Source organism: Diabrotica undecimpunctata, chromosome 3, assembly GCF_040954645.1.
Source record: "Diabrotica undecimpunctata isolate CICGRU chromosome 3, icDiaUnde3, whole genome shotgun sequence".
Lineage (NCBI taxonomy): Eukaryota > Metazoa > Arthropoda > Insecta > Coleoptera > Chrysomelidae > Diabrotica > Diabrotica undecimpunctata.
Genome location: NC_092805.1, coordinates 20383211 through 20407011, shown reverse-complemented (window position 1 = coordinate 20407011; position 23801 = coordinate 20383211). Strand labels below are relative to the sequence as shown.

The 23801-nt window shown below is 33.8% G+C and overlaps 2 protein-coding genes across 3 annotated transcripts in view; one reads left to right on the top strand and one right to left on the bottom strand.

Moving 5' to 3' along the window:
- Nucleotides 1–23801, bottom strand: part of LOC140436540 (phospholipase A1-like) — a 234149-nt gene that overhangs the window by 83290 nt on the left and 127058 nt on the right. The window lies entirely within an intron of this gene.
- The window catches only part of LOC140436539 (lactosylceramide 4-alpha-galactosyltransferase-like), an 82305-nt gene continuing 59548 nt past the window's right edge, over nt 1045–23801 (top strand). Inside the window, exon 1 of one of the 2 annotated variants that reach the window (XM_072525436.1) lies at nt 1045–1291. The gene's annotated coding sequence lies outside the window, so the exon portion shown is untranslated. Of the gene's footprint in view, nt 1292–1321; nt 1515–23801 lie in introns of those variants that run through there. The other variant, XM_072525440.1, reaches the window with a different exon arrangement.

The window sequence follows — 23801 nt, the reverse complement described above, 5'->3', positions numbered from 1 at the left end:
TAACTGTTCTAATGATTCTGTCGTTTTGTCTGCAGATACTTACTAAGTAGTAAAGTGAGTTCAAACACCGAGTTGACCACAAAGAGACTAAAAAGAAAGTCACATTTGCAAATTGCAGCCGACAGCAACTTAGCATCAGTGGCAGTTTTGTTATCACTCCATTTTGTAACAACATCCAGTGCTTTAATAATGACAGGAATAAGGAAATAAATGCATGAACTGAGTCATATCTTTGAATTCATCTTGTTGCACACAATCTTTTTAATTTTTCTACTTTCGGCTGCTGCTCTTACTAATAGATTTGATTTTCTAAAACATTTTGCTTACATTTTCCTACTATTATTTATATATTTTTTAATTTATACGCCAAGGGGGGGGCGGTTTAACCCCCAAATCCCCCTTGGGGCGCCACAGAGTTGGAGGTCTTCAAAATGTGGACCTTGCGAAGAATGTTCCACATACCATGGACAGATAGGGTGAGAAACGGTCAACGTAATCAAGGTACTAAAAATTGGATATCTGGGCCATATCCTGAGAGGAAAAAAATACCTAAGCAATCCTTTAACTAATTATACAAGGAAAGATTGAGGGCATGAGAGGAGTAGGTCACAAAAAAATGACGTGGTTTGGTTACGAAATATAAAGAACTGGACAGGCATAAATAACACTGGCGAGTTTTTACATGTCGCAAAAATGTAGACGTCTGGCCTTAAGATAATTCGCCAACGCACTCTAGGTGCAAGAAGGCTTTTTTACTGATATTCTGATTTGTTAAAAAAATTTAATCTTCAAAGATATCAGCTATCCAAAATGTTAGCAAGTTAGACTATTTTTTTGTGCACTCTGTATAATATACATCCTAATAAATTACCTATGTATAATTCTGATATACAATTGAGTAATAATACGTTACATAATTTATTATGCAAAAATTTTATTCATAATTCTTACGAAATACATCATTCCATTTCTATTCAAATCAAATCACCACTTTCATCCCGGCGCCAGAAAACCTGCTCCCTGGCCTAACAATCTGTCCTCGCTGTCTTTCTACGCCACAACACTAACACCAACCAACCCTCCTTCTTATTATTTTATTTATCCAGTCGGCCGGTTACACACAGCAATCAGTATAAGTTTAAAATTCCCAAGGATTTGTCGCCATTTCCGGACTATTACCATTTTGATAATGTTGCGATACATAACGGTCAGCGGTCAGTTACTATTATGAGTTAAGTGCGCGATTTGACTGTTTTTATTTTTCAGTTTTTCTATTGGAAATGTGAAATAGGTGAGTCGAATTTGATCTCAACCTATTAGTTTTATTTCCGTTACTTCAAGTGAATGATCTGAAGACTATGTTATCGTTTTATACCTCTTTTAAGACCTTTTTTGTGTGTTGAAAAGAATTTTTGAGGGTCAAAAATCTAACCTCCAAATTCTCACGTGTAGTTTTCAGGGGCGTACTTAGATTAGATGTTAATGCTTTGTCAAAAATAATGAAACAATTCTAGGTAAGGTTAGTTCTTAGTTCTATCAATTTTATTGAATAAAGGAGAGGAAGTTCACGAAAATTGACATAATACCACATTTACTATAAATATTCACGTAACATCATAATGTTGGGCAAATTTAACAAAAAAAGCAATATTATGGTCAGCTAAATGGTCTAAAATAAGCAATGGTCCATTATTATGTCGTATGCAAGTATTAGCATTTATTTAGTTAGTCAAAACAAGTCGAAAACAAAATATTTAGTTACCTTTAACCATTTTGCTATGTTAAAAAATTAATTAATTTTACGTTACACAAAAATAAAACTTGTATAAGTAGTTCATTCTGATTATATAACATCGTCGTTTTGTCTTGTCTACCACGTGTATTTAAAACCTGATTTTTTTAATTCAGGGGTGCTCTAGGGGTGTCAGGGTGTGTAGAATCCCTGATTCTTCCCATAACGTTCTCCAATATATTATATATCAACGAATTCCAATATAATTCCATAACTTTTTTCAGTGATTCATCTCTACCAGTTACTATGTAACTTTTTTCGTGATAGGTATATGTATCTCAATACCTACTTTCCTCCCATAAATTCCTCGCTTAGTGCTTTGCGATTAGTTGAAAGTTTTTAGATTAATAAACCGTTGAATATTGAATTTGATTTACTATTATAATAATACGATTCGCTCATGTACCAAAGAATATAGACGCATATATAGACAATTCGATAGTTCATCTACATATTATATCTAGTATATACTTATAACTTTTCTAGCCTTATCAGTGGCCACTTGCGATATTTGAGTTTAGGGAACCAAAAACTAATGAAAAAATGTTTTTCATGCCAATTTGAAACTTTGATTCCGTCTGAATACCGATGCCTAGCGATATAGCGTTATTTTCGACTAGACATGAAAGATGTTGCATGTACTTGCATTGCATATCTATATAAAATAAAGCAATCATATTTAAAAAATAATATGGTGATTTTTCCAGAATCTTTCATCAACATTTTTTATTTAATCTTGGATAATTTGTATTTTTAGGCAACATATGTTTTGCGCCTGTAAACTAGAAAACAAAATCTTCCTTTTAGTCAAGTTATAATTATGTCGCACATTTCTTTGAGAATAACTCAGTACCTATAGCTCCCAGAGACTATGTTTGTGTGCAACAACTCTTCTATGTAGATATTGGTGTGTTTGCCCAATATATGACCAACAAATTAAACACTCCAGCCTTAGCCAAGCATTCTCTCTAAAAAATAGCCATTCATTTGATTTTGAAAATGTACAGATTTTGAAAAAAGACCGAAACTACAACAAAATATGCATATTGAAGATGATTCAGATAAAAAAGTGCTACAGTAGGCGCTACTGTACACTAGCGCGAAGTTTCATACTATGTTTTCAGTATTTTTAAAATTTACGTAATACTTATACTTATTTAAAATTAAATAAAGTAATTTTATTATTTATTTATTATGTTTATAGATTTTAATAAAATTTAAAAAGTTTACATGTATAACGGTCACCCTTCGTCACATAAATGGACTCTTCCAATTGTTTACTGTGACAAATATTTCGTAAAAACCCATATTTAGTATGTGCTGATTTAGAAATCTCTTCCAAAGTATAAATATTAAACTTCAATTTAAAATGTACTAATAACTCTTTTTATCACACTTTAATACAATTTTTGAACTGATAATCCAGCATTATATTTATGTGAAATTATTTTAAAATGAGAAGTATATAAAATAAACATAACAGCCCGATTTCATAATGACAACCTAAACTAAACCTTAACTAATGTTCACTTTAGTGTCACACCCAGTTTCATAATACTTGCACCTACAGTTTTCATAATACTTACTTTTCATTATTAAAAGTAAACTTAGGTGTTTAAATTAGTAGGTTGGTAATTGTGTTTCTATCAATTTTGTTGTATTTTTGTCAATATAACCTTATTTTTCTTGTTGTATGTTAATTTGTGTGTAAAATTGATAATTTTTATTACTTATGTATGTATAAAAAAAACTACTTAGTTCTTCAAATTTCACAAAAAAGGAAATTTTTACTTATTGAGGAAAGAAAGAAGAGAGTGAAAGGCCACTTACGAAAGATATTAAGGAACAAGAATTAAACATCAAAATAATAAAAATTTAATTATAATTAAAACAAAAATATGCTCAAAAAAATTTATAATAAATATACTGTACAAAAAGTGTTGTAAATTTAACCAATACACAAATTTATACACAGTACAGAAATTGCTGAACTAATATATTTATGATTAATATATGTACAATTATAAAAAGGCAAATTACTGAAATATAAGCACCATGATATTCTATAAAATTTATCTTAACAAAGGTGAAAGTAAGCGTAAAACTTACCTCAAAAACAAAACGTAATAGGAAATATTGTGAATCTAGTTCTGCAAAATATTGTCTAATACATAATTCACAATAATTTCACATTGAAACTGAAGAAAATTGTCTTTTTTTATGGCTTTAGTTAAATGGTTTTTTTGTTGATCTAGATTATGATCTACAGAAAACGAGACTCCATTTTCTATGATGTTGTTACTATTACATTCATACTCACTTTTAAATTTAATCTCGTTCGATTTTTAAAAATTGGGAATTATTGTTTCCATACCCTGTATTGCCTTTCCACAACATTCCTAGTTCGTATGGCAGATTCATTATAAAGATTATCTGCTTCTGTTCTAGAATATTGTCTAGATGAGTCTTCAAATATGTTTTCAAACTAACCACACCGACCAACTATAAAAAATAGTACAAACCTTCAAATCTTTGTATGCCAATATTATTAAATGTTGTTTGGTTTGACCATGTACAGAACCCAGAACCCATCATTTATTTAAAATTTTCGCGGGAGTTATGTTTTTTCTGTGGTTTCCATAAAAGGGAGTAATAATAAAGTATTATTGCACACACAAATACACCGTCCCGGCAAGTTTTCGCGTCCACATCATTTGGGGCCCACACCATTTCGCGTCCACATCATTTCCCGCCCACAGCTTTTCGCGCCTACACTATTTTGCGCCTACACTATTTTTCGCCTACACTGTTTCGCGCCCACATCATTTCGCACCCACACCATTTAACGGCCACACCATTTTCCGCCCACACAATTTCGTGCCCACACCATTTCTCCCCCTCACCATTTTGCGCCAGCACCATTATGCGCTCACACAATTTCGCGCCCATATCGTTATCCTCTCACACCATTACGCGCCCGCACCATCACGAGCCCACACATCATCGAAAGAATCTGCCAGTGGATGAACACAGGTAATTTAAAACTTGCGAGGCATAAAACGGAGGCAGTGCTTATTACTAGTCGGAAACAGGTGGAAATCGTAACACATGAGAACATAAAATCACATTACAACCATTCCTTCGGTACTACGGAGTACTGACTCAGCTTCAAGCAGCAAGTAGAGTATGTCAGTGCTATGCTACACTAAGCAGGAGGACGTTATTGCCGTCAGTAATCCCGTCAGTATTAACATACGCAATATCGATTTGGTCTGAGCGCTTTAAGAGTTGCCAGCGCCTTCAGCACAGTATCTGAGGATGCCATATACGTGATATCCGGGATGCTACCCATTGGAGTGCTAGCTGAAGAAAGGAAGACCCTTTATCAGGGACTATTTAAAGAGAATCAGCTACATCTACAGCCGAGATGAACTTAGAAGAAGAGAACGGCAAAACAGCATTGATCAATGGCAATTACAGTGGGATTCCGCGACAACGGGCAGGTGGACGCATTTCAGGACATGGCTGTTTTTGGAGCACACCTTTATCGCTTTAAACATGACGATTCTCCAGAGTGCCCATCCTGCCTCGTGGTCAGTGAAGATGTGGAACACGTATTCTCGTGTGTCCTCGTTTCAACTTGCTGCACAGTACTCTGGAAGCAGTTATCAAACAGAAAAGTCGACCGGTGACCATAGTAGAAGAAATGATTTCATCGAAGGCAACCTGGGATGCAATCAGCACACACATACACACACAGATACACACACATACATACAGCATATATATATATATATATATATATAAATTCCCTGATTATTAGATTTTAGCGACTCGTTATTCTTGCGGACCTTTATGTGCTGATGACACATTTGGTATAATTAAGGATTAATTGGGCTAAATATCCCCTAGTTAACAATAAATAATAATATTGAATAATTAGCTAAAATTGTTTATGGTTTTTTGTCTGTTTTAAGTAAATATTAGATCATCGAATGATGTCCGAGATGGAAAATGTTTTTAATTGTTATGAGTACTAATATAACAAAATTAATCTTTTAGTTAATCAAACTTCTGTGTCTAAATATTCTATAATAGTATGAAACAGTTTGTGTTTAATTTGGATATATTTAATAGTAATAGTTACGATAGATATAGCGTCAAGGTAATGTTAACATTGAGCGAATATTTAAACTTTGACCAATATCAATGATAACCTGTAATACAATAATAGAATTGACCTTTGTAGAAAATTATACTGAATATATATATATATATATATATATATATATATATATATATATATATATATATATATATATATATATATATATATATATATATGGATAAATATGCCGAATTCTACATTAATTATTTTTAAGCGGGGTATAGTCAACTTTTCGCTAGATCGGGAAATATATTAAATGTATTTGTTACACAACGCTTCAGTAATTAGATAATATTGGTCCCTTCGTTTAGCCCGACGCCAATACGGAATATATCGGCAATTTTATTCGTGTCTGTTGATGACTGTCATTGTCGGCCAAAGAGCAAAAAATAAAAACACCGCGTATTAGTACCAGAGATTCAGTGCGTCAATTTTAAAACTTACGATGGGCTATTTATATCTCACGAACAAAAGCTGATATCGAAAAATGCTTGACCGTTTCTAGGATAGTAAGGGGAAACTGAAATGACATTAAAGAGAAATGACATTATTGTATTTTGTGGTCTTTTTGTAATCAGCATGTACTTGTTTTTTTTTAGCGTTTATAGTAATTCCCATCTCAGCACTATTCATACTTCAGCTTTCGATAAGATGTTGTAGATCTTCTTTACTCGTTGCTATGATCACAGTGTCGTCTGCGTATCGTAAGTTGTTAATTAATTTTCCGTTAACGGTAACTCCCGTTTTGATATTATTGAGCGTGTTTTGGAATATTAGTTAAACAAAAATGGCGACAAAACACATCCCCGTCTAACTCCTCTACAGATCTTCATCTCTTCTGAGTTTTGATATCAATTTGATCTATGGCACTTTGGTTCCAATATAATGTTTGCACTATATTTATGATTTTGTCATGTCTTACTTTATCGACAGCTTTTTCGTAGTCTACAAAGCACCAGTGTAGATCAATGTTTACATCCCAACATCGCTGAATCAAAATGTTCATGGCAAATAGTCCTTCTCGAGTACTCATTCCATTTCGGAACCCGAACTGCGTCTCGCTAATATCCTCCTCTAGCACTCTTTTGCTGCTTGTTTTTTTAGGGTTGGTTATAAATGCTGACTTCAGCCAGTCTTGTGGTAGGTATTATTGCCGTATCGTACACCGTGTTGAATAAGTCTGCCAATACTTCCAAGTTATCCTCTTCCACTAGTTTAACAGTTCTACTGGTATTTCATCTAATCCAGTTGCCTTATTGTCTTTAGAGTGTTTGATAGCATATTTGATTTCATCTATCGTGATCTTCTGTCTCTCTAAAGGATTTAATTCTTGTATTTTCTGCATTTCTCCCATCGTCTTAATTTCTCTGGTAAATCTATTAGTAGTACTCCTTTTTTGACCCATTCCAGTCACTTCTCTTATTTTTTGTGCACATTTCTCGTATCATATTTTGTTTCTAGTTCTTCTATCTCTTTAAATTGTTTCATTAAATAGATTTCCTTAGCTGTTTTGATTTTTTCCTTAATTGTCCTTAATAGTTAATAATAGTCCGGGAGATAGCATTACAAATACAAAAGTCATAGTAATCCGGCTGATATTAACACCGTGTATAATTATTAAACAATAATTATACAGGGTCATCAACAGAATCAACAAAAACCTAATTAAATTTTCCATTTAGGCCAAAGTTTCAAAATTATTGCTTCACCCTGTATAACTATTATTTATACCATTGGATAGCACTTTTTATAGTCTTTTTAATTATGTATCACAAGTAGGGGTTTGCAATTTAATTTTTTTTGGTTGTGGTGGGTGGGGCCTAGGGGATTAATGGGGGTGAGTTCTCTTTCATGTCATTTTAGTTCTCCCTTACTATCCTAGAAATGGTGTCAAGCATTTTTCAATATCAGCTTTTGTTCGTGAGATATACCTAGCCCATTGTAAGTTTTAAAATTGACACACTGTATATAAAATGCTTAAGTGAAAAAAAAGTTTGATATAACGTTTGTTGGCAGAGGCATATTTTAATAAATTTTATATACTTAATTGAGCATAATTAATTTCTAGGCTATAACTATTTTCACTTTTTTCTCAAAAAGCCCAAATAGTAATCTTTTGTGGTCTTATTCAGATATATAAGTAGTTCTACTATTACGTTTAGATAATCAGTGCATTTATATTTTTAATTAGTTTTAGTATTACAATAATAAATTCATTTCTATTAAAATTAACGTGTTTTCATTCTAACCGAGTGCCTACTCGGTTAGAATGAAAAAATGATAAAATGTTATTTTTTTAAATTTTTTCGTAAAAATCGTTACATGACTCATATTAAAGTTTAATTTACAGTATAGTAGTGCTTGTACGGTAGACTCCGAGTACTCCGACATACGGCTTCTATCGTCCGACCAAATATGTTTCATCATCGAGAAGACACGCTCTAAAGAAGCGGAGGTGCCTGGTAAGCACAAAATATATTGCATCATTTTTACCAGGTTGGGTGTATCGATGTGTTGTTCATGAAAATGTTTATAGCAGAACCCATTTGTCAACATAATCAATTTGTATAGTCGTGGAATTCCATTCATCAATTTTTGATGCTATAAAAACTTTCGTAAGTGACAGCTTGTCAAAAAGGTTGTCAGTATTAATATTTTGTCGATCGTCTCATTTCAATACGTGATTCAATCCAATCCAGTCGAAAATGTCGGCTCCTCCGAAACTGTCTTCCCGCATTTCAATGTATGAAATGCATCGTCGGTAAAAATCAGTTACTTCTGTTTGAAATTTATCAATATCCTGGCTACTACCAAGATTCTTTAATAATAATTGTTTCGCTCTTTGTGGTACAAAACTGCTGTCCATCCGTTCTTGAAGATTAGATTTCAACCTTCTTAATTCCAAAATAATGTCAGTCGCACTTGCTTCACTTTTTTTCATGAGTAGTACAGTCTTGTTAAAATTGTTTAATTGTCCATGCACAAACCAAAAATATAACTCACCCGTTTCACTTTCAAAAAAATCTCGCATTGCACGTGGACAGTTATCTTGGGAAAGGAAATATGCTTTTAGTTCTTCAAATATATTTAGAATTTTCTCAATTGCCGGCAAAAGATAAAGAAATCTGATACTTTCATGTTGGATTAGGTTTTGGATATTCCATTGTTGGATATGAAAATGTTTATATATTTTGACAACTAGTGCTTCAATTTCGATTGGTAAACCATCCACAGCATTTTGAAGTGCATTGTGTACAATATGTGCGGCACATCCAATTCCTACAATATCCACACCGAGTTCTTGTTTAAGTCTTCTGTAAACATTATTTTGTCCTCTTCTAAGCACACCTCCAAAATTTGTATTACAATTGTCACCACAAAATGCAGCTACTTTTTTTGTAATGTCATGACGACGTAATGTTGAAATTATATTTTGAGTCAATATTTCCGATGTCTCACCCTGAACGGACTCAAAATTCAATAGTTTCACATGTACACCTTCTAATGGTAAAAAGTATCTAACAATAATCGGTGCCAGTTTGATGCTTTTTATTTGATGTGTCGTTAGTAACACTTAAGAAAAAAGCCTTCAGTAAGTAGATGTGTAATTCTGACAAAGACAAAGGTGCCAACACATTTAAAATGATCGCTTCACATTTGGTTCTCGCAACCCCAAATTTTGATTAAAAAAATTTTTAAATCAATTTTGACGTACAATCAGATGTTTTGAAGCTTATATCATGCATTGCCGTGTGATAAGCGAATGTGGCCTCTTTAGCTGCAATAATTAAATCGTTTTGAATGGAATCAGAATTTTTAAAAAAATTTTTGATAGAAGTACTTGCAATCGTCGTTACACTAGTCTTGTGTTTTACACACTTTAAGTGATCTTTAATATCTGCTTGCCCACCGTATGGAATTGAAAATTCTGAAAAACATTGCTGACATTTCACCCTGTTATTGTCACTACAAAGCTTTTTTATATTTTTATAAAAGGATAATCTTTTTTAAGTTCGCTTGTGAATTTGCAATTTTTTTTTCGGCATTTTAAATCAAACACAGCAACAAAGTGTTTTCGTATTTTCCCACCGTTCACAAAAAACGAAATGTAATCGCTCTGCAAATGATTAGGGTAAACTGAGATGATGATGATGAGATCTGTTTCTTTTTTTAAATTCATCAATTCTTGATTTTTTAATGTTTATATTCGTTAACGACTCACTGAAATAATGTGTTTAAGAAATGTGATACGGTGAATTGCTGAATTGGTCATTTTGATGATTTCGAGAATTAAGCACGTCTTCTGTGGGAACCCTATTAAAATATCTTATCAATCAGATGTGCAGTCATTATTATTAGAATTGTTTATATAATACGAACGTGAATAATCTTATTTATTATCATATCAGTAAATATGAATCCAGGAGGAAAAAAATCATTCGTGTTAAATCACTTAACAAAAATTCAAAATTACGACAGTTTTGTCAAACCGGGACTAAATGACAAACCGGCCGGGACTCCGGGACCGATGTCTAAAACCGGGACAATCCCCGTTAAACGGGACGTATGGTAAGCCTATCTATAGACAAAAATAAAAATACGTTTTAGAGGTGAAGAGTTGAAGAGTGCAGCTTTTGTATGCTATTTTTGTGATTTGTCCCAAATAAAGTCATTTTTTATGTTAAGGTGTTAGTTAAATAAACGTTGTGCGATTTTTGCCATATTTTTTACTTTCAGTATCCGGTAACTACGGAATTTTCATTGTTAGAGCCTAATCTTCAAATCCTATAGCATGAATTTTCGGTTTTGAGTTTTGACAACAAATGTGAGGCACTTGAAATATACCTAACAAATGCTGAACTTAACTTTCACATTATACAACAATATAAAACGTTTAAAATTACTTCTTTTCAATTACATGTACGTTTTTCGAAACTACACAACTATTTCTTCCAATACCATTTTCGTGACGGCACTTTCTGTGACGTGCAATCGTTTGTAATATAAAAATTTTAAATTCTGCCTTTTTTAGGCATATTTCAAATGCCTTATATTTGTTGCCAAAACTCAAAAACGAGATTTCATGTTATAGGTTTTGAATATTAGGCTCCAATAATGGAAATTATACTACGAAAGGTCAATGAAAGTGATATCTTTTATAGATCTCATGAGAATCATAAAAATGACCAAAATTTTATTTAAAATTGATTTCGGGCGCGTAACTAATATTCAAAATCGCCGGTCGCTCCAAGCGTTGTTACTGAGAGAACGGTTCATTCTATAGAAAAAGTGTTAATACATATTTTTGTTAAAAATTATCTAAACTACATTTTTTTTTTTTTTTTAATTTTTTTCTAGGACGTACAGATTCTTGGTAAATAGACTTTTTTGCATCTTTTTCGGGTATCCAAATTGATATTCTCGGTCAAATTCGGTTTATTCGTATAAATTTTAGAGGTAAAGTCTCTGACAACTGTACTATATGTACTTACTTTTAAATTTCTATTTTATTTTAATAAAATTTTGTAAGTACTTAATGAAGCATAATAAGTAAATGATTAAAATTTCAAAATGATTGCATTGCTTTAAAGCCCTTTTCCTTTAATGTGTGGATGCACCCCGATGTGTTACGCATTCTCCAACGCGCCTAGGCATGCTTCTGATCAGGTGGTCAATGTCCTCTTGTGGTATCTCATTCCAGGCAACCACCAACTCCTCTCGAAGTGCTTGTAGAGTCTGAGGAGGACGTTGCCAATTGAGCAATCTCCTACCCATCATATCCCACACGTGCTCAATTGGGGATAAGTCGGGAGATCTTGGTGGCCATGCTAACAATGTGACATCATTATGTTGAAAGAAGTCTATTGTGACTCTTGCAACATGTGGTCGGGCATTATCTTGTTGGAAAGTTGGATTTGCCAGGGTGTCAAGATAGGGTAAAAGGTGGGGTTCTAGAACTTCTTGGATATAACGCTGCGCATTCATGTTACCTTTGATGAAGATTAAAGGTGACCTGGATCCATAAGCTATAGCACCCCAAACCATAACTCCAACAGTGTGATGAACATGTCTTTCAACAAAAAACTGTGGATTCCTGCTTTCACCACGTCGCCTTCTAACCCTCGCTCGACCATCGTGCATGCCTAAACAAAAGCGAGACTCGTCACTAAAGACAATACTGTTCCATTCCTGATTCCAGAGTGACCGTTCTCTGCACCACTGAAGGCGATTACGGGGGTGTTCTGGAGTTAAAGGGAGGACCCAGTGTGGTCGGTATGAAAACAGGCCAAAACTTCTCATTCGTCAGTAAACACTTCGCATGCCAATAGGTCTTCCGTGTTCTGCAAACCATTCATTTGCAATGGAGCTGGTAGTGGAGAAACGGTCTTTTAAGGCCAATAATCTTAGGCGGCGATCTTCACGGTCTGTTGTTCTACGGCGGCGTCCAGTGCCCCTTGCTCTATCATCACTAAGTTGACGAAATCGTACAGGTCTCCGTACTCTAGGCATCGTAACCAATGGTAAAGAATGTCAAGAACCACAATCATTTTTAGATTGTTAGTGAATTTAAAAACAAAAAGTCTAAAAACCGGGCTCTCCAACTGATAAGGCTAAAAACTTTATCACTTGTTTTTTTCAGTAAGATAAATAAATTACACCAAATTTTATTGAAATAAAATCATTTGAACTGGGTGTTCGGATTTCTATGTCACTTAGTATACATACTTGATGTCAATTTGTTTCAAGATTTATTCTTTCTGTGAATTTCTTCTTTAATTCTTGAGAAGTTTTGCTATAGTTTCTCCTGTTAGAAGGATACCTCTTTTGCTCCCATATCCGTCCTCTTTTTCTTTTTTTAAACATTTTTTTTACTATTACTCGACAGTTTTGGTTTTTCTCTGGTTAGGGATTTCGGGCGTTTCTTGCGAAAATAATGTAAATTCGTTTTTTGAGATAATTTACATACTATACTGAAATGTCTAGATTACGGTGCTACTCTTTATGGTTCCGCCTCCAAGAACATTTTAAGAAAAATCGACACGTTTCAAAATTCTATTATGAGGGTATGTTTGGGTGCTATGAGATCAACCTCTATACAACCCTTATATGTTGAAGCTGCTGAGCTACCCCTGGAAAATAGAAGAAACTTTTTAAGTGAAAAAAGCCTTCTTATAATTCTATTAACTAACTCCCAGTTATTTTCAAACGTCCGTCAACTTAACGAGTCAGATCTTATAAACAAATATTGGGAGAAAAAACCTTCCCCGTCTTTATGCATGACATTACAGAATAATCCTATTTTTTTCAAGAAATTGCACACGGTTGACAGAAGTTTAGACTACTTCTCTTTATTCCACAGAACTGAGGTTATAATACCCACTTATAGTGAGAACACCATTATGAGTAGCAATCTTCTAAGATCTCTACTGCAGGATTATAGGGAAGCCACAGTAATATACACGGACGCATCAAAAACAACAGAAGGGACTGGATGCGCATACTTTTTACCTATTCAAGAATTCAAGTATAAACTACCATATGAATTTTCAATATTTTCAGCGGAATCAATAGCTATACTTGAAGCTCTAACATATTTATGTTAAAAACACCTGTAATAGACATATTTTAATTCTGTCAGATTGCCTTTCAGTTTTACAGAGCATAAAAAACATTGAATTGCCCTCAACATTTAGCAACCACTACATATTTGAAATAAAAGATCGATTGTATCATTTATCATCGACTGGAGTCAACATAAAATTTATTTGGGTCAAAGCACATATTGGTCTCAAACAATGAATATGTAGATCATTTAGCTAAAATGAGTGTAACAACTGGCTCTACGTTGAAATATATGCTTAATACATCAGATGTTACTATGATTTTCAAAAAAAATCAGCAACTTAGATGGAAAGAGCAATGGAAACATTGCTGTTCTACAAACCATAAAAGGTATACCTCTTTACAACCAATTATACCTCAAACAACCTGGTTTCAGAATTTCAAAGCTCCTCGTAAATATATTACTACTATAAATCGAATACGCTTTGGACATGCATGCTACCCATGCCATTTATTTAAAATAAAAGTCATCGATGATGATAGTTGCAAACATTGCGGTAAGCTAGGTGACCTCATCACATCTTCTTTGAATGTCCTAAATTTATTCAGCATTCAAACTCCCTGTATACAAAATTAACTAAATGCAATACATACGCTCCATATAATATACAGTCCTTGTTAGCCATAGGTTCTGTAACAATATATAATTTAATTATAGAATTTTTGTCAGACACATGCATAGCTTTATAAATCTGAAAACTTTCATGAGCGTGTATAGGGTTAGACTTGTACCCTTTGTTTATCCTATATGTAACAATACCTTATCCGTGGTCCAGTATTGTTTGTCTGTTAAAATAAATGGCTTGACGGACCCCTAGAGTGCCCTAGACGAGAAGCGAGTGTCCTTGTATTTTCCTTCGACGTGTTCTTCTATTAATTATTCGTCTATTTCGTTTTAGGAATATCGCTGTGCATTTGTCATTGGAATCACTTATTTGAGAAACCCCATAAGTCACAAAACTAAAACTTTCGGAAAACAAGAAAAAACTGTGTGAGAAAACACGAAGATTTCTACATGATAAAAACTGACTTAATTCCAATTATACACTGTTTTTCTTGATTTTTTTACTCCAATATTTGAAAAAAAAAAAGATTGAGAATAAGCTCTATATAAGCTCAAACTTAATTGAATTATGGGGTTTCTCAAATAAATTGTTCAGCGTCACCCGAAACTAAACTTTATATGGAATTAAAATGAAACAAAATACACATAGTACTGCAATTTATATTAAAAAGTACAAAAAATATTACAACCCAAAAAAAAACGAAAAGTGTGATCATTCATCTTCTTCAGGTATATTATTGGTCGTTGTGGGCCAGTTGAACAATTCATTATAATAATCCTGGATATTTTCTGCATCCGGTATATAACTTTATAGTTTTTGTTTCTCAACAATCTTCTTATAATTAATCGGAATTTTTGCGCTGGGATATGCCAATGCTTCAATCAATATTAGTGCTATTTTTTTATTATTGTTAAGCCTGAAGGTCTTATTGGCTAATCCGTTAATAAAAGGGTGTGCTACAACCAAGTTTAAGTTCTCGTAGGAGTGGTGAGAATGCACGAATTGGTTTATTTTTAGTTGAACCTTCCGATTCCATGGACAATTTTTGCCACTGGATTCCGCGGATAACATGGTTTTTTTTTGTATTACTCTGGTCACCAACTTTTGAATCAATTACGTCTTCAGCATTGACCAATACCACATCAAAGCGGTTATTTTTACATGAAGTTTTTATCAGCTGTCCATATTCTTCCATGGTGTATATACGGTCTAGTTTTCTAATTTTTCTTTTAATCACCGCAAAATCTCTATCACAGGGTAGGAAGGAATGACCCCTAATAGGAAAATAATGGTCAATGGTATTTTTTTCTAGCGAAATCAAACCGGAAAAAGACATCAATGGTTTTTATTTTGCGCTCCACAACCGCCAGAGACAACGAAGATATTTCACTAAAGGCATGTTCTCTATAAAATACCTCGTTAGAAATGAGCAAACTTCATTCGGCCCCTTCCTATCGTTATCCTCCTGATGCAGGAAAAACGTTACTTTTCCTGTTTTATTATTGTTAATATAAAAAAACATTCACTGTTACCTGGCGAAGATAGAAAATCTCTTGCACCGGAATTTGTGGCAGTTGAAGGTTCTGCATAAAATCTATAGAAATAACCCCAATTTCCTCGTTGGACTGGGCCATTTCTTTAACAAATTTCATTTGAGTTGAAAATTTCTAAGCTCGACCCACACACACAACATGTGTCTACCTAATGGTCTTCGAAATGATAATTCAAAATCTTCTTTAAAAAATTTTCTGTAGTATGAATACTTAACAGTGACTTATTCCGGAACTTTTTTTGTAAACATTTTATACATAAGAGTGATATCTAGTTTTTCATTACTAGTATACTGCCCTACTAAGAAAGAACCCCGTATCTCCAAAATTTGAAAAATTGGGATATTTGCACCATATGAATCATTATGATTTATATAACATATCCACATAGAGAAAAACCCGTATTTTACATTTTTAAATATTTTATGAAAGAAAATAGTTTCCCCGTAAACGCCAAAAATGACTATTATGCTTAGTATAAACCTGGTATTTAACGCTTCGTAGTAAGAACCTGGTATATGCTCAGCAGATACGGGTTTTTAACGTAGGATAAAACGATATGCGAGGTTTTTTCTAAGGAATAGAGCAACATCGCTAATAGTTTCCACCACCAAGTGGAACTATCGTTATAGAAAAAGAAGAAAGTTTATGATTATCATGATTTCGTCGAGGCCGTTAAAACGTGTAATTTGAATCGTGTGGTGGTGAAAGAAATGGGGGTTTCCGATTTTCTTATCTGGAAAAACTTATCCTTATTGTCAAAATTAAAGAAAACAGAGTCATGTATTTACCTTATCACAAATTGTTAAAGTAATTGTGAAGAGAGAGAGAGAGCAAAATTTTACACGTTACGATTGACGATAGCGAGGAGTTGATAGAGATAGACTTTTTGCAGGCCAGAGTGTTAAAATCTGGGATACAGGACCCCACACCTGTGACGAAACCTTCTGGGATTGCTGAGAAGAGAAAAGAACAAATATTAAAAAACTTAGGTCAAATTATACCGGCGAACCACTATCAATTTTGGGAAGAATTGCCAACTTCGGTTAATAATAATTTTCATTTTGTATTTTTAAATAAACGTTTCTCGTAAATACTTATGTTTTATTCAATAAATGTTTATAAAAAATATTATTAAAATATTTAAATGTTTTGCCTTTCGAGGCAGTTATATAAATTTTATAATAATTACTGGATAATACGTGGTTTTAGCTAAGTAAACTTGACATAATTCTTTGCTTTGTTAGCCCGTATGTCGCATAACTAATGTCCAAATGGTAATTTTGTATTTTTTTTTTGAAAAAAGGTAACTACGATGCTACACACTCTACCCTAAATGATTTTGTGTTATTATTGTACCAAAAACACAGGGGATTAAACAAAAATCTTTAATCGCGTTTTTCTCAAAACTCGCTATAGTGGAGATACGGGGTTCTTTTTTAATAGGGCAGTATAGTGAGCTAACTTTGTGGGATATGATTTAATATGCTCACAAATAGCATCTATCATAATACCAGAAATTGCATTGCCTGGGGTACTTTTTCTCCGTTTGTTGAATGGTGATTTTTCTGCACTTAGAAGAAGTACAAGCCGCCTCACTCGGTCAATTGTTACTCCGTGAGGAAAACAGAAGTCTATTTTACAAACGGTAATTTTTCTATTGTGGGTTGATATGGAGTATACATAGCTACTACTTCTATTAAGTTTTGAAGACTCACCAAGTTCTTTTCTTCTACGTCGTTGCTTAACTTCAGTTGCAAAAATTAGGCTTTGTAAGTAACAATCTTGCTCATTTTTTGTAGTCAGGTCCATAAATCGTTGGAAAATCTGCATTTTTTCGTCACACTCATCAATGAAAAGTACTTTTTCCTGCACCTAAAAATTTGGTAGAGATATTAACAAATTTAAATTGATCAGTCCACAAAAAATTGTTTTCAATGAAAACTTTTTATTAGAAAAGAACAAATTATCAACTTACTTGCAATCTTTGGAGGATGGAGAAGGAACTGCAGGAACAATATTCCCCTTCCAATTTATGTATTCATTTCCTTTGACTCTAGCTCGTTTTAATATTTCATTTCTATATTCGTAGGATTTTTTTATTCCGTTCTTTTAGTTATGATCACTTTCGCTTTCACTCATTTTAAAATATTTTTGTTAAGACATAATAATAATAAGTAATCCACAATATTATTACTACTGTATTCGTATTTACTACACATTTATTTATTTACGTGCATTTATAACACAAGATTGAACTTAATGATTGGCATTATTGCGCCAAATTATAACGACATGCGCGCTGCATAGGAGAAACGCCTTTAGTCATGGACTTAGTGTTTCTCTATTAAGTCGCCAAATCATGCTCTGACTGAAAGCGTTTCTTTACATAAATGTGTATTTAACGTTTAAAAGTCCATTTCAGTGAAAAAAACGATTTTGGTAAAATTATGACTTATGTGATTTATCAAATAAGTTATTCATTTTATATGTCTACGCTTTGTTTTATTATGACTTTACGCTATTTCTTTAGATTATTTTAACCGTACTTTTAGTATTAACACAACCATCTGTGTTCTTAATGTATTTATATGTGGTTAGTGTTGAGAAGAACTTTAAAGACATCTTTATAAAACAATTATTGCCTGACTCATTTTTAATTCCTAAACATCTCAAATATTCAAGCCCTACATCAGAGCAATTGATTGAATAATCGAAACCAATAATTTTTAATCACGAAGTGTTGCGCACGAAGTGTGGATCATACTTGTGTTAATAGGAAGTGATTGTGGTTGTAACTGCGGATATGCTTAAGATAAATTTATCGGCGCTGCATGAAAACCGTTTAGGTAAGTGATGAACAATTGTTTTTATTTGTTTGTTGCATGTCTGGACTTCTTTATCTATTATAATCTGCTTTCCAAGATTAGTTATAATCATATTTTGATAGTTTCACGTGGATATGGACTAAACTTTTTTTATAACGTATATTCAGCAATCTATTAGTTATAAACATTCTTATTCTAAAAATAAGCTGTGGGGTTCGATATAAAAATGGACTTTAGAGAGGTCAGTCCGATGACTGGACCTCTGGTATGGAACAAACATGACATTCCAATAATATGCTATATACATACACTTCACATTTACAAACGATGCATATTATATCTCAAATATATACACAATTACGGTGAGTCAGAACACTTATATGAAGAGCATTCACGCAAAAGTTGATAAGTCAAATTTTACCAATTTTGAGAAACTATTTCTTTTGTTATTGTCTCTTTGAAGCAACTGAATTTGTTATGCGGATAAATATCTTTAAAATGTCAATGCTATGACAGCTCCAAAAAAACCGAATTAATTTTTGCAATTAACTTTTACTTGAAACTTATGAATTAAGTTTTGTTTGAATAGATTACCGTAAATATTGAGTTTTGATTGATTTTATTTTTATTTTCGTGAATATGATAGTTAACAACAAATATGTCTTAAAGAATAAAAAAAAAACAAAAAGTATTATAAAAAACAAAAAAAAAACATACAACTAAAGGTGAAAACTAGGATCTTTGTCAAGATATGAACAAGGTTCTTCAAGTTCCCACTTACAGTTTTCATGACAGTTTGCATCTTAAGGTTTTCTGAACAAATTTTTGTACCATGCTAAATCAGTATCTGCATCCCAATTTTCGCCATATTCTGCCTTTAATAAGGATAACATGTTCTCAATTTTTTTAGGGGGTAATAGGCGAGCAATTTTTAATTCTGGAAGAATAAGGTTAAATAGCTTTGTTCCTCTCTTGCACAAATTCCGATTCTCCTCTTTGCAAGATCTACTCTATAATTATGATGTCCTCGTACCAGTATCTTAATTTTGGAGTCTTGAGTACTCTTCTCTATTATTATTATTTTCATGTCACTTATTCCTGTCATTTTTTAAAAGATTTTCTAGACTTTTAATATCCATAAGTTTCCAATCTTTCTCCAAAACATAGACTTTTCCCACTTCTTTATAAATTTTATGGTATTGTTCTTTTGTCTTGATAAATGGCTCCTTCCTCAATAACTTTTCGACTCTTCCAAATGTCCTGTCGGCTGGAAGAAAGCTATATCCTCTTACACGAAATAATATTTTAACCATAGTTATAGGTAGATGTGGCAGTATTTGCTAACCAATACATTAGCATAAGGATAACGTGTTTGTTTTTATTTTGTCCACTACATCCATCACAAAATAAAGTTATAGCATTTATTTCCGGTAAAATTTCCAGAGAGTTTAGAAAATGTAAAAGTGCTGATGCTACTTCTACGCAGCCTCTTCCGGCTTGTTCTTCTGTCCATGAAAAAAAGTTTGCGACACCTGGGTGTACTGGTATAATTCCAAAGTTATAATAACTTATTTGCCTAAAATACTTCTACTATAAGTAGAAAGCATCCGAAACAGCTGTTTTGGGCAAGGGTTGGACTTGTAGATCAAAGCAGTAAGCCAAACAGTTTTCCGGCATTTCCTTTAACTTATAGACCTGGTTATGTCGTCTCCGGTGTAATTAATAAACGTATGAAAATGTGTTAGCAACTTGGTGCAAGTTTCCATGTTTATTAATTGTTCTAACTATTGCGCAATATGGTGTAATATTGCGTAATTAGCCGGTACGCTCTTATTGTGGCATTGTCTTGAAGAGACAATACCTTTATGGTTTTATTGGCGGTGGAAATAAAACACAGTCTTTCTAAGAAGAAAAAAACTCAGCTTCAGAGTCTTTGAAAGTTTGCAGAGCTATTCGAGCAAAGTGCTCTAGGGAGCTACCCTACACGGGTAAAACCATGCACTAGACACTACTATACTGTACTGACTTGAGATCGGAAAATGTCCCATATTTAAAGATAAATTAACTTTTATATAAAACTTTTTCATTTCTCAACCAATTAAATTTAATTATAAGTTCCAGAAGGAAGGGCGATGCACATCGAGGTGCGTGATTGGTGGCACCTGGATGACATCCGCCCTGCTTTGGAGACTCTGAGGCTGATAAAAAAAGCTGATTTTATTAAAAAAACTTAAGAAAAACAATTTTTTTACAATTCACATATAGAAAAGAAAAAAATGCATAAAATATGTTAAAAATGAATATGTCCATATTGTCAAATTAACTTACAGTTCTCTAACATACACTACACTCGCGTACACTCGCGTAGCGCGCACTTGCACTGCACAAAAACACTCATAGGCGGTGGTCGGTGTTGTTGACAGCATCTGCAGGTCCATCCTCGGCGATGTGCTCGTTCTACGGCGGCTTCGTCCTCTCTAGCTATACGTTTCCCATCTGCATGTCGCCGGTGAGTTTGCCTGAGCCTCCGTGGTGACTCGAGTTTGCCTGAGCCTCCGTGGTGACTCTGGACCACATAATGGTAGGCAGGCAGTGACTGGCTACTGCGGAGACATCCATCGCATCAGGTGCTTAGCATCAAGTAGGCTGGCTCGTCGGAGATCTGGCACATCGACGGTTTCAGGGCTGCAGAAGGTGGATATCGGCCTGTTAGTTTGGTGTACTAACATCCGATGCTTCTCCCCGCTGTTTTCTTGAGTGGTTTTGATGCAGGCGTCGTGTTGGAACTTTTGCGATTTTCGATCGCGGAGCATGAGAACTCTGACATCTCGGAGTCGTGGTAGAGTTCGTTAAAAGGTTGGGCGCCATGTCGTCTCCGGTGTAATTAATAAACGTATGAAAATGTGTTAGCAACTTGGTGCAAGTTTCCATGTTTATTAATTGTTCTAACTATTGCGCAATATGGTGTGATATTGCGTAGTTAGTCGGTACGCTCTTATTGTGGCATTGTCTTGAAGAGACAATGCCTTTATGGTTTTATTGGTGGTGGAAATAAAACACAGTCTTTCTAAGAAGAAAAAAACTCAGCTTCAGAGTCTTTGAAAGTTTGCAGAGCCCTTCGAGCAAAGTGCTCTAGGGAGCTACCCTACACGGGTAAAACCATGCACTAGACACTACTATACTGTACTGACTTGAGATCCGAAAATGTCCCATATTTAAAGATAAATTAACTTTTATATGAAACTTTTTCATTTCTCAACCAATTAAATTTAATTATAAGTTCCAGAAGGAAGGGCGATGCACATCGAGGTGCGTGATTGGTGGCACCTGGATGACAGTTAGCTCGCAGTTTATGAATTCTTTTCTCAGTCTGCACAGCAATTTTTTTAGCAGGGTTTGTTTCTCTTTTAAGAGTATTCTGAAATTTTTCACATAACCTGCATATATCAGCTGACGGAGATTTAAACCCAATGTTGAACTCTTTTGCGAAAATTCTTTGAAATGTTGAAAATGAGACAATTTTAATTCTGGCAGCTGAGCGGTATAGACGAAGCAATTGTTTGATTGTTAGGTTACAGTTAAGATAGATAGGTACGTTTATATTTATTTCGACCATAATGACTTTCGGTACCTTTCAATTCTTTTAAGAAAATCCGGACTTCTTCTCTGCTTGCCGCTAATTTATGTGATATTTTATCTCCCCCTCGTCTTTCCTTAGGTACATCGGCTCGTTCCAAGATTTTAGAAATTTTAATAACTCTAGCTCTTGTAAGCTTAAATGCCGAAAGAAAAAATCCGGAACATACTGTACTGTACTGTAAGGTATCTAAAAATAAAATCCCTTACTTTTAGTTGCTAAAAAAATTAATATTTTCCAACTTACTATGCAACTAATAGAGATTTGCCGTGATTTTTTCCTACTTCGTTTTCTAGACGGTTCTCCTACAGCTAGAAACCTACAAATCAGCCAATCTTGTTCTATTTTAGAATTTCCATGATACAATTTTTCTCTCCATTGATATATATCTTCAAGTGTCATCTCATTACACTGATAAATGTTCTTCTTACTATGGTTGCATTTAATTAGGTCATCGAATATTGGAATCCGATGTCTAAAACAACAATATAAAGCTTCACATAGGTCCCTGGTATTAAAATAGTATTCGGCAATGATTTTTATTTAATAATTCGGTCCCATTGGAATTGTAAGATAAGAGCGCTTGCGCCATAACTGACCATAGCGGCAAAAATCCGAGTAATAAAATTAATTGATAACTTTAACGGGAAAATGTTTAATAAGAATAAAGCACATTAATAAATACCTGTCAGCTTGTTCTCGTTTGCACTTGGTAACTTTTTTCCATTTTTTTCGGGAACCAGCACTGCTTTCCTCCACTAAAACGAAGTCTTCATTATAACCATCCATAACTACACGACACACAAATATAATTTGCCTGCCAGAACCAAAACTAAGTCGAAAAACGTTCAACGCTCATCTTATTTTTCTGTTTTATGTTAACCACAATCTTAAATCAAATACTAACCCAAAACTAATAACGAAATACTATAGTGATGTATTTCTTCTTAATGACATAGGTTCAGCTACTTGATAACAGGAGGTATGCATAGCCAAAACAATAACAATATTTTACAGTGATAACCGAAGTGTACTTATCAACTTATGACTGAATCCTGATAGCACCCATAAGATATTAACAGGAATTATCGAGTTTTGTTTGAACTTACCTATATCTTGTGAAAATATTCACTTTTGCTTGATCGTGACCACCTTCGTATTTATTTTGCATTGTGTTTATCAACTTCAGCATGAGTTTGGATGAAAATATCGATAGATATTTGCTTTTAGACGCGGAATCCATACCTAACTCATAAATTACAAACTTGGACTTATCCACTTTTGCGTAAATGCTCTTCATATATAAATCAGCTCTAATGGATTTTTACGTTTGAGTCTTTGAATGTATTGACTGTTAGCAAGCAAGTTTATTGCCAGGGCATTGGGATGGTTTTCTAGATGTTTTAGGTACCGAGCACTGCACTGAACTATCACTTCACTGATCGTAGGTATTTCTAGATCACAATAAATATCTTTGTTTGACACGAACAATGGGGCGTCTGTCATAGACTACCCCATAGCTGGATCCCATAGATCCAGACCGATTTGAGTATTGTATTGTATACCAACAGATGTCGCCTAGTATCCAATAATGTTTACGAAATTTTAAGTGCAACTATTGGCACTTTTTTTCCATA